Below are 12,461 nucleotides of genomic sequence, written 5' to 3'. Positions count from 1 at the left end.
ATTATGGGCTATTACTTCACATTATGTCACAATACTTATGCCTTTTCTCTCGTATTTTACAAAGTTTACATGAAGAGGGAGAATGCTGGCAGCTAGAATTCTGGGCTGGAAAAGGAGCAAATATTAGAGACCTATTCGGCACAACTCCAAAAGTCCTGAAACTCCACAAAAGTTAGTTTTGGAATATATTAAAATATTGGGCGAAGAAAGCACCAGAGGGGGGCCACCCACTGTCCACGAGGGTGGAGGGCACGCCCTACCCCCCTAGGCGCTCCCCCTGCCTCGTGGGCCACCTGGAAGCCCCCCGATGCCCATCTTCTGGTATAAGGTGTCTTTTTCCTGGAAAAAATCAGAAGGAAGCTTTCGGAACGAAGCGCCGCCGTCTCGAGGCGGAACCTTGGCGGAACCAATCTAGGGCTCTGGCGGAGCTATTCTGCCGGGGAAACATCCCTCCGGGAGGGGGAAATCGTCACCATCGTCATCACCATCGATCCTCTCATCGGGAGGGGGTCCATCTCCATCAACATCTTCACCAGCACCATCTCCTCTCAAACCCTAGTTCATCTCTTGTATCCGATCTTTGTCTCAAAACCTCAGATTGGTACCTGTGGGTTGCTAGTAGCGTTGATTACTCCTTGTAGTTGATGCTAGTTGGTTTATTCGGTGGAAGATCATATGTTCAGATCCTTTATGCGTATTAATACCCCTCTGATTTTGAACATGAATATGATTTGTGAGTAGTTACGTTTGTTCCCGAGGACATGGGAGAAGTCTTGTTATAAGTAGTCGTGTGAATTTGGTATTCGTTCGATATTTTGATGAGATGTATGTTGTCTGTCCTCTAGTGGTGTTATGTGAACGTCGACTACATGACACTTCACCATTATTTGGGCCTAGGGGAAGGCATTGGGAAGTAATAAGTAGATGATGGGTTGCTAGAGTGACAGAAGCTTAAACCCTAGTTTATGCATTGCTTCGTAAGGGGCTGATTTGGATCCATATGTTTCATGCGATGGTTAGGTTTACCTTAATTCTTCTTTCGTAGTTGCGGATGCTTGCGAGAGGGGTTAAATATAAGTGGGATGCTTGTCCAATGAAGGGCAGTACCCAAGCACCGGCCCACCCACATATCAAATTATCAAAGTAACGAACGCGAATCATATGAGCATGATGAAAACTAGCTTGACGATAATTCCCATGTGTCCTCAGGAGCGTTTTCCTTTATATAAGAGTTTGTACAGGCTTGTCCTTTGCTACTAAAAGGATTGGGCCACCTTGCTGCACCTTATTTACTTTTATTGCTTGTTACCCGTTACGAATTACCTTATCATAAAACTATCTGTTACCGATAATTTCAGTGCTTGCAGAGAATACCTTACTGAAAACTGCTTGTCATTTCCTTCTGCTCCTCGTTGGGTTCGACACTCTTACTTATCGAAAGGACTACGATAGATCCCCTATACTTGTGGGTCATCAAGAATCTGTTCTGGCGCCATTGCCGGGGAGTGAAGTGCCTTTGGTAGGTGGAATTTGGTAAGGAAAAATTTATATAGTGTGCTGAAATTTACTGTCACTTGTCACTATGTAAAATAATCCTTTGAGGGGCTTGTTCGGGGTATCTTCACCCCGACCAGTAGAGCAAAGAGTTGCTCCTCAACCTACTGAACCTACTGAAAATGTTTACTTTGAAATTCCTTCGGGTATGATAGAGAAACTGTTAGCTAATCCTTTTATAGGAGATGGAACATTACATCCTGATATGCACCTAATCTATGTGGATGAAGTTTGTGGATTATTTAAGCTTGCAGGTATGCCCGAGGATGTTATCAAGAAGAAGGTCTTCCCTTTATCTTTGAAGGGAAAGGCATTGACATGGTTTAGGCTATGTGATGATATTAGATCATGGAACTACAACCGATTGAAATTGGAATTTCATCAGAAGTTTTATCCTATGCATCTGGTTCATCGTGATCATAATTATATATATAATTTCTGGCCTCGCGAAGGAGAAAGTATCACTCAATCTTGGAGGAGGCTTAAGTCAATGTTATATTCATGCCCAATCATGAGCTCTCAAGAGAAATCATTATTCAGAATTTTTATGCTCGGCTCTCTCTCAATAACCGCTCCATGCTCGATACTTCTTGTACTAGTTCTTTTATGATGAAGACTATTGAATTCAAATGGGATTTATTGGAAAGAATTAAACGCAACTCTGAAGATTGGGAACTCGATGAAGGTAAGGAGTCAGGTATAACACCTAAGTTTGATTGTGTTAAATCTTTTATGGATACCGATGTTTTTCGTTAATTTAGCACTAAATATGGACTTGACTCTGAGATAGTAGCTTCTTTCTGTGAATCATTTGCTACTCATGTTGATCTCCCTAAGGAGAAGTGGTTTAAATATCATCCTCCCATTGAAGTAGAAGTAGTTGAACCTATTAAAGTTGAAGAAAAGACTATCACTTATAATGTTGATCCTATTGTTCCTACCGCTTATATTGGGAAACCACCTTTCCCTGTTAGAATAAAGGATCATGCTAAAGCTTCAACTGTGGTTCGTAAGAGTAATGCTAGAACACCTACACCCTCTGAGCAAATTAAAGTTGAACCTAGTATTGCTATGGTTAAGGATCTCTTGGTCGATAATATTGATGGGCATGTTATTTACTTCTGTGATGAAGCTGCTAGAATTGCTAGACCCGATATTAAAAATAAACATAGACCCGTTGTCGGCATGCCTGTTGTTTCTGTTAAAATAGGAAATCACTGTTATCATGGCTTATGTGATATGGGTGCTAGTGCGAGTGCAATACCTCATTCCTTATATAAAGAAATTATGCATGATATTGCACCTGCTGAGATAGAAGATATTGATGTTACTATTAAGCTTGCCAATAGAGATACTATTTCACTGCTACCTCTTGAGCACCGCGTTGGTTTTCCCTTGAAGAGGAAAGGGTGATGCTGCAAAGTAGCGTAAGTATTTCCCTCAGTTTTTGAGAACCAAGGTATCAATCCAGTAGGAGGCTACACGCAAATCCCTCGTACCTGCACAAACAAATAAGAACCTTGCAACCAACGCGATAAAGGGGTTGTCAATCCCTTCATGGCCACTTGCAAAAGTGAGATCTGATAGAGATAATAAGATAATATTTTTGGTATTTTTGTTGTATAGATTGAAAAGTAAAGATTGCAAAATAAACGGTGACAGAAATAGCTAGTTGACAGGAGATGAATATGATGGAAAATAGACCCGGGGGCCATAGATTTCACTAGTGGCTTCTCTCAAGATAGCATAAGTATTACAGTGGGTGAACAAATTACTATCGAGCAATTGATAGAATAGTGCATAGTTATGAGAATATCGAGGCATGATCATGTATATAGGCATCACGTCCGCGACAAGTAGACCGAAACGATTCTGCATCTACTACTATTACTCCACACATTGTCCGCTATCCAGCATGCATCTAGAGTATTAAGTTCATAAGAACAGAGTAACGCATTAGGCAAGATGGCATGATGTAGAGGGATAAACTCAAGCAATATGATATAAACCCCATCTTTTTATCCTCGATGGCAACAATACAATACGTGTCGTTTCCCCTTCTGTCACTGGGATCGAGCACTGCATGATTGAACCCAAAGCTAAGCACTTCTCCCATTGCAAGAAAGATCAATCTAGTAGGCCAAACCAAACTGATAATTCGAAGAGACTTGCAAAGATAACCCATCATACATAAAAGAATTCAGAGGAGATTCAAATATTGTTCATAGATAATCTTGATCATAAACCCACAATTCATCGGATCTCGACAAACACACCGCAAAAAGAGTTACATCAAATAGATCTCCAAGAAGATCGAGGAGAACTTTGTATTGAGATCCAAAACGAGAGAAGAAGCCATCTAGCTAATAGCTATGGACCCGAAGGTCTGAGGTAAACTACTCACACATCATCGGAGAGGCTATGGTGTTGATGTAGAAGCCCTCCGTGATCGATGCCCCCTCTGGCGGAGCGCCGGAAAAGGCCCCAAGATGGTATCTCATGGGTATAGAAGGTTGCGGCAGTGGAAATAGGGTTTCGTGGTGCTCCTCGATGTTTTCGGGGTATATGGGTATATATAGGAGGAAGAAGTAGGTCGGTGGAGCTACGAGGGGCCCATGAGGGTGGGGGCGCGCCCAGGGGGCAGGCGCGCCTCCCTGCCTCGTGGCCTCCTTGCTTCTTTCTTGATGTCCACTCCAAAGTCCTCTGGATCACGTTTGTTCCAAAAATAACTCTCCCGAAGGTTTCATCCCGTTTGGATTCCGTTTGATATTCCTTTTCTGCGAAACACTGAAATAGGCAAAAAACAACAATTTGGACTAGGCCTCCGGTTAGTAGGTTAGTCCCAAAAATAATATCAAAGTGTATAATAAAGCCCAATAAACATCCAAAACAGATAATATAATAGCATGGAATAATCAAAAATTATAGATACGTTGGAGACGTATCATTCACCAGTTGGGATTGTTAGAGATGTTGAAGTCTTGTGTGGGAAAATTAAATATCCTACTGATTTTCTTGTTCTTGCTTCCCCACAAGATGACTTTTGTCCCATTATATTTTGTAGACCCTTCTTCACTACTGTTAATGCTAAGATAGACTGCGAAAAGGATATTGTTACTGTTGGTTTAGGGGATATGTCTCATGATTTCAATTTTGCTAAATTTCGTAGACAACCCCATGATAAAGAATTGCCTAGTAAAGATGAAATTATTGGTCTTGCTTCTATTTGCCTCCTAATGATCCTTTAGTACAATATTTGCTAGACCATGAAAATGATATGTTTATGAATGAAAGAAGGGAAATAGATGAAGTATTCTTTAAACAGGGACCTATTTTGAAACACAACTTGCCTGTTGAAATTCTAGGGGATCCTCCTCCACCCAAGGGTGATCCCGTGTTTGAACTTAAACCATTACCTGATACTCTTAAATATGCTTATCTTGATGAAAAGAAGATATATCCTGTTATTATTAGTGCTAACCTTTCAGAGCAGGAAGAAGAGAAATTATTGAAAACTCTGAAGAAGCACCATGCTGCTATTGGATATACTCTTGATGATCTTAAGGGCATTAGTCCCACTCTACGCCAGCACAAAATAAAATTGGAGAAAGACGCTAAACCGATTGTTGATCACCAACGACGGTTAAATCCTAAGATGAAAGAAGTGGTAAGAAATGAAATACTAAAGCTTCTGGAGGCAGGTATAATTTATCCTGTTGCTGATAGTCAGTGGGTAAGTCCTGTCCATTGTGTCCCTAAGAAGGGAGGTATTACTGTTGTCCCTAATGATAAAGATGAATTGATCCCACAAAGAATTGTTACAGGTTATAGAATGGTAATTGATTTTCGCAAATTAAATAAAGCTACTAGAAAAGATCATTACCCTTTACCTTTTATTGATCAAATGCTAGAAAGATTATCCAAACATACACATTTTTGCTTTCTAGATGGTTATTCTGGTTTCTCTCAAATACCAGTGTCAAAAGAGGATCAGGATAAGACCACTTTTACTTGCCCTTTCGGTACCTTTGCTTATAGACGTATGCCTTTTGGTTTATGTAATGCACTTGCTACCTTTCAAAGATGTATGACTGCTATATTCTTTGACTTTTGTGAAAAGATTGTTGAGGTTATCATGGATGATTTCTGATGACCCACAAGTATAGGGGATCTATCGTAGTCCTTTCGATAAGTAAGAGTGTCGAACCCAACAAGGAGCAGAAGGAAATGATAAGCGGTTTTCAGCAAGATATTCTCTGCAAGCACTGAAATAATAGGTAACAGATAGTTTTGTGATAAGATAATTTGTAACGAGCAACAAGTAACAAAAGTAAATAAAGTGTAGCATGGTGGCCCAATCCTTTTTGTAGCAAAGGACAAGCCTGGACAAACTCTTATATAGAGAAAAGCGCTCCCGAGGACACATGGGAATTATTGTCAAGCTAGTTTTCATCACGTTCATATGATTCGCGTTCGGTACTTTGATAATTTGATATGTGGGTGGACCGGTGCTTGGGTGATGTCCTTACTTGGACAAGCATCCCACCTATGATTAACTCCTATTGCAAGCATCCGCAACTACAAAAGAAGTATTAAGGTAAACCTAACCATAGCATGAAACATATGGATCCAAATCAGCCCCTTACGAAGCAACACATAAACTAGGGTTTAAGCTTCTGTCACTCTAGCAACCCATCATCTACTTATTACTTCCCAATGCCTTCCTCTAGGCCCAAATAATGGTGAAGTGTCATGTAGTCGACGTTCACATAACACCACTAGAGGAGAGACAACATACATCTCATCAAAATATCGAACGAATACCAAATTCACATGACTACTAATAGCAAGAATTCTCCCATGTCCTCAAGAACAAACGCAACTACTCACAAAGCATATTCATGTTCATAATCAGAGGAGTATTAATATGCATAAAGGATCTGAACATATGAGCTTCCACCAAATAAACCAACTAGCATCAACTACAAGGAGTAATCAACACTACTAGCAAGCACTACTCAAAACAGGGTTTTACCATTAAAACAAAATGTACTAGTTCATCCATAATTCATATTCTCTTCATATCAAATCCTTTATTACATCCTTAACCACTACTCAAAACTCAGGTTCCAAAAGTATTTTATTACAAATGTTGCCATCCACATAGTTTGGTATGGTCAAGCATTACTTCCATCTTTATTCATTTGCCCTACTTGAAGATGCTTCAGTCCCACTAGAATTGTGCGATGTGATCCTTCAAATCATCGATGTTTTGCTTCATCGTGGTGGCCATGAGCTTCATCTCCATCATCTCTGCATGCACCTCCCTCAGGTATTCCTGAGTATAACGAAGTCTTGCTTCAAGTATTTCTCCAATCTGACGTATGGCTTCCATAGCAGCTTCACGAACAGAGTCGAAGAATGTTGCTCGTGGTACTCGAGAAATGAAAAAGTATTGTCCCATAGTCTTTGGGCAAACTCCCTTCACACGGTGGAGGTGTACCTCCACGTACCAAAGTTCAACTCCATTCTCCATGAAAGGATAACCTTTGTAGACTGCATCTCCTTCAAGATGAATATGCTTCATCATGTCCTTCAGGATCTTCGGGTACTCCTGATCACTAGTCAGGGTCATGATCATTTCCGGGCGCTTGAGAAAAGACTCGTAAAGGGTTGTCATCTACAGGTATAATATAGAAGGGGTACTCAGGATACTGTATGTATTTCCTTGGGTGAAATGTGGGGTTTTTTCGGGAAAGGTTTGGGTCAGCTTGTCCATGGGTTCAAGGTTTAAGTCTGGGTGACATAGTGAGAGAGGCACTCACAATCAACAAGAACTCATAACATCTCATATGAGATTCCAACCACATCAACTTTTATTGCTTCTTGAGCTATTACAATTTCCATTTCATAACTCAACTCAACATCCTCAATGAAAATAAAAGTATATTTACATGCTATATTCCAATATCAAGATCTCAACTACTCTGCTCAAGCTTTCCTCGGGTCTGAACATTCTCTGGCAAAATGCCCTACTCCTTTGCAGCGTAAAGAAATGACTTCAGACAAATCCAGGGGCTTCCTGGTGGCTATCTTGGTTCCTTGGGTTCTTGGCTTCCTTGCTGGGCATTTGCTAGCGTAATGTCCTAGATCCTTGCACCTGTAACAAGTGATATGACTCAGGTCCTTTTCTGCCGAAATTGGGTTGTTCTGGGGACACATGCTCCTTCTCGTCCTTGACTTCTTCGTTCCGACCAATTCTTCTATCTCTTGTCGATCAAACTCCACTTCTTCTGTCGGGAAGTCTCCCAGATACTCTTGGCTTTGCTTCATGCAATACAGTGAAAAATGTCCTTCTCCACATGAATAGCACGCATTGGAGTAAAATCTGTTTAGGCCTTCTCCATTAGGGTCGTCAACATCTTCCTTCATCACAGGTTCTTTTAAACTTTCCCTGAGGGCTTCTTTCATTGCTTCCTTCTGCCGCTTGGTAATTTCTTGTACCTTGGGGTAAATATGACACTGGGCAGGGTAGTGCGTGGTTCCTTCACGCAAGAAACAAGTAACCTGCCTAGTTGGGCATTCTTCAGCTCGGTGATTTCCTTCACAATGATGGCATCCATCCTTGTGTTCTTCATGGGTGTGTCCTATTTCTCCGCATATCTTGCAGGCACAATGTTTCTTCGTCGGGTTATCAACATGCTTCCGGATAAGACGGGATCCCAACAGAGTCTTCTTCAATTCCTCCCAAGTTTTTGCTCCATTACATCCTTGTATGGCCTGATGCATTTTCCACCAGGTTGCATCACTTTTTGTAAAGTACTGAAGAGCGTATTGAACCTCATACTTCCTTGCAACTAAATTTCTCCCGAAGTGATTCTCCATGTTTTGAATCCATAGCTCTGCCTCCCACTGAGTGATCGGTCCAGAGAATACAAGCCCATCTTCATTCATCATCTATTGGGTCCAAGGGTTTTGGGATGAGATACGGGAGAGGGATAGAGAGAGATACACACAATACAAACAATATAGTTTTGTAAATGGTTTTACTTGTTGCTGTCGGAAAACACATACAAAATATGACATCTCACAAATCATCGCATCTAACGTGAGTATACAACAAGGGTTTGGTCTTCTAAAGGTCATATAAATCTTGGAATTCTTCAGTGTCTTCATATTCTTCGAGTCTTCGACTGTCGTAGCATTTATGCTTCTAGTGTATGGTGAAGTATGATACCTTGTCCTTCTTAGGGTGGTCTCATCAATTAATCCTCCATGTGGTCAAAGGGAAAAGGGGTATTGTCTAACTATTTGGGGTAAAAGGAAAGATTTGATAAAGCTCAGAAAAGAAGAGAGGTAAAGGATCTTTTTGAAAATAATGTTTTAGAGAAATCCTTTCCTAAGGGCTTTCCAGTTTCTAGGGTCACGTCCTACAGTCAACATGTGTTCTGATACCATCTCTGTAGCGACCCGACCTCAAACGGTCAAGCCTCTGTGTATCTGTGCCATCCCTGGATCAGTATGCTGGCACGCACAGTACATCGATGTATATATCAAAGTGCAACCACATGTATAAATAACGTAAAACTGGTATATACTCCCTCCATTCCTTTATCTAAAGTGTATTATTTTTAGCACGTTAGCCAAGGCACATAATTATGGACTATTTAGGACGAAATTACCCTTGTCTAATTCATAGATTAGCTGCAACTAAATCATTTAGGCTAGGAAAGGAAGAGATACGCATAATCAAGAGAGAGAGTTTCCTTTTCTTTCTCTACAAGAAGAGATACATGCAATCAGGGGAGAGATACTTTCCTATTTCTGAAGGGCCAAGATCGGAATTACGAGGAATTAGAACAAATGCACCTCACATTGTGGAATTTTATCAAAAAACAAATACACCTTATATAAAGGAACGGAAGGAGTACCTCTTAAGTCTCAGCGGAAACAATCGAACAGGTGTGGAGTCCCATCAACGCCAACGGCAAGTTGAGTGTAGACCGTAACCCTACAACGTAACTGTTACTCGTCATAGAAATTCCTGCAACATAAGACGTTGCAGCCCTGTAGGTCAGTACATTGAATGTACTGGCAAGTCACATCATAAGAATAATGAACCTATTTGTACATGCAATTTGGCTGGTGGAAAGCTCTAAGTTTAGTTTTTGCATAAAGCTAGTTTTTCCCTAGAATAAAAGATATTATTCTACTACTACCAAATAGCATAGGATGAGTTGGCAAACCCAACTCAATCCATTCCCAAAGTTTCATTTAAAACCCAACTGTTTAATTAAGGGTGATGAGATCTCCCGGCATTTTCACTACTAGATGCTCAAGTTGTCCGTAACCGGGGACACGGCTAATCGATTAGGTTTTAACACTCTGCAGAGGTTTGCGCACTTTTCCCCACAAGACTCGATCGCCTCCCTTGAAATTCTCGCACCGCCTGGTGTTTGAGAACAGGATGACCGAGACATAGTCTTTCGAAAGTATTTCCCCTTAACCCACGGATAGGCCGGTACACCTACTCATTCTACATCTGCTAGCCCATCCCGGAAGGGGTCACACTAACTACTCAACTAAGCCAGAGCCCATATTGGCTTGTGGCTGCACACGTAAGCTTCTAGACATGAGAATACGATTGATCTCTTTGAGCCTGGGCGGCCGACCACTAGTGGTTCACCACCATGGATTAACCATGCATGCTCCCACTGTACTTCGCCACCATTCAAACCAAATACCACCCAGGTAGTTCATTTACAAGTCTTGGTCCTGCTTACTACTTTGTCACTCATGTCTCACCATGTTCGCTTCCCAAACCACGTCTACATTTAGCGAGGCAAAAATAAACTTACACAGTGGTGACAAGGATGTATAGATTAGACCTACCTCAAATGAACTACTAGGTAACGGCATAGCCATCTGGCAACAATAAGTCCTCCCATGCAATCCTACCACAAAAGGACTAAGTGCATAATATAAACATAGGTAATTGGAAGAATGGTCAAATGTGAACTTGCCTTGATACTGATAGTTGAATTCTAGAGATCGATAGTACTCGGCTTCGCACTCCGGACAGTCTACCGTCAAAGTAAAATAACATACATAAGCAATCACTACAGAGATTCAAAATAATATGCAACAGAAAGTTCGGTAAAACCCAAATGAAAATCCAACACACTTCAATTGCATGCAAAATTCTAGGTGCAAAACACTAAGTGACACAGGGTGCAAAACCGTGATGTGATCTATCGTGCATATAAAGCATAGTAATAAAACTATCATACACAGACCATACTTGTGTGGAAAATGTGTGACAATGGTCCAAGTGGTAGGGTTTGTCTACGGTGACATGGTGCAAGAAGAATCACATCAATTGGAGCTACGGTTTAGGAGATATGGCCATTTGAAGTTCGAATTCGAATCTGAATAAATTCAAATTTGAATCTGACAAAAGTATACAAAAAGGATACCACTAGATAGATCAAAACATGACAAACAATTTGCCGTTGGTTTCATCGGGTTTGGATCTACGGTTAAAAAGTTGTGGCTACTCGAAGTTCAGGGACTAATCAGTGATGGAAGGGACTAAACGGAGGAGAAAATAATCACGAGCAGGTCCTCGGCCACGTGGCGGCTCGTGGCTGGCCGAGCAGCGTTCGCCGCGGAAGCTTATACGGTGCACGACCACTAAATAAAAAAAACGCTACCGCGACTAAACTAAAGAAAACCAATGATCGGTTTTAATCAAAACCGTTCAGTTTAAACGAACCGTGTTTAACCAATCTAAAAGAAAAACTAAACGAACGAATGAGAGGGCTCGCTTACAGTGATGACGATGACGAACAGGGAACGGCCGTGCTGGCCTTAGGCGGCGGACGGGGCGGCGGCTGCGGTGCTCCTCGGTGGCGGGGGAGGAGTCGAATGGGACGGGCGCGACGTGGGCGGTCCAGTGGTGGTGACGGCGCGCGTCGGGGTGGCCTGGACGGGCGGAGTGAAGGGCGGCGGCTCCGTGCTCCGACGAGGATGCAGGTCGTCGGGGCGGCGTCTCCGGCGAAACCTAGGGGCAACAAACATGTCAAACGAATGCGGTAGATCGAGAGAATGAGATTGACAGAGAGAGTGGAGGCCGGTGTGGTCTACGGGCAACAAAAAACGACGGCGAGGTCCTCCGGCTCCGGCGAGATCGAACTGACGAAGGCGGCGGCTGTGATGAGTGAGGGGGGAAGCAAAGTGGCAGAATCGAACGAGGGGCATCGGGGAATTTATAGGCGTGAGGAGGGGCTGCGGAGTCGCGGGGATAAGCCTTATCCCCCGAAGGCGAGGTGCGGCGGTTGCAGGCGCGGGCTCGTGCTCTATCCCGAGCGGGATGAACGGGAGGTTGTGGACGATGGGGCGGGCCCCATCTGGCAGCGGGTGCGGCATGCGGGCGAGGAGTGGGCGAGAGAGCGGTGGCCTTCGTGGGCGCGGGGTTGGGCCTTGGGCCGTATGGCCGACTGGTTCGTCCCTGGGCCGAATACTGTTTCAGTCCAGGCGGTGCTTCTCTATTTTTTTTTACAGAAAGAAAACCCCAACCGAGAGAAAATAAATAAAAAATATTACGTAGTCATATTATATACGAAAATGTTCAGAAAAATACCCCGAATAAGATGAACTATTTTTCAAGTTCAACTAAATTCCATAAAAAATCATAAAAGTCAAACAGTGCTACTGTTGCATTTAAAATCAATAAAAATCATTTTTAAAATAGCAAAATGATTTCAAATTTATTTTCTCCTAATTTTCTATTGAAGGGAATCATTTTACCCTTATTTCCATTTATTTATTTTTAGGAGAAAAATAATTTGAATATAAACCCAAATAACTCCTAATTGGATTTGAATTTGGAATTTCAAACAACTTCA

At 42.0% G+C, this 12,461-nt stretch overlaps 1 long non-coding RNA gene across 2 annotated transcripts; it reads right to left on the bottom strand.

The window, feature by feature from the left end:
- Positions 1-3,753: 3,753 nt before the first annotated feature.
- On the bottom strand, positions 3,754-11,897 carry LOC120965180 (uncharacterized). Of its 2 annotated transcripts, none has more exons than XR_012184913.1 (5): positions 11,701-11,897; positions 11,386-11,617; positions 10,578-10,637; positions 9,486-9,598; positions 3,754-7,234 (listed from the first exon to the last, which is right to left on the bottom strand). It is a non-coding gene; the product is annotated as an uncharacterized lncRNA (long non-coding RNA). The 2 variants fall into 2 exon arrangements; XR_012184912.1 differs by having other exon boundaries at positions 3,754-8,511; positions 11,701-11,895.
- Between the last annotated feature and the right edge of the window lie 564 nt (positions 11,898-12,461).

The sequence above is a fragment of the Aegilops tauschii genome, chromosome 5 (genome assembly GCF_002575655.3).
Source record: "Aegilops tauschii subsp. strangulata cultivar AL8/78 chromosome 5, Aet v6.0, whole genome shotgun sequence".
Taxonomy (NCBI): Eukaryota; Viridiplantae; Streptophyta; class Magnoliopsida; order Poales; family Poaceae; genus Aegilops; species Aegilops tauschii.
The sequence above is the reverse complement of the archived record's forward strand: the minus strand, read 5'-3'. Positions and strand labels throughout refer to the sequence as shown.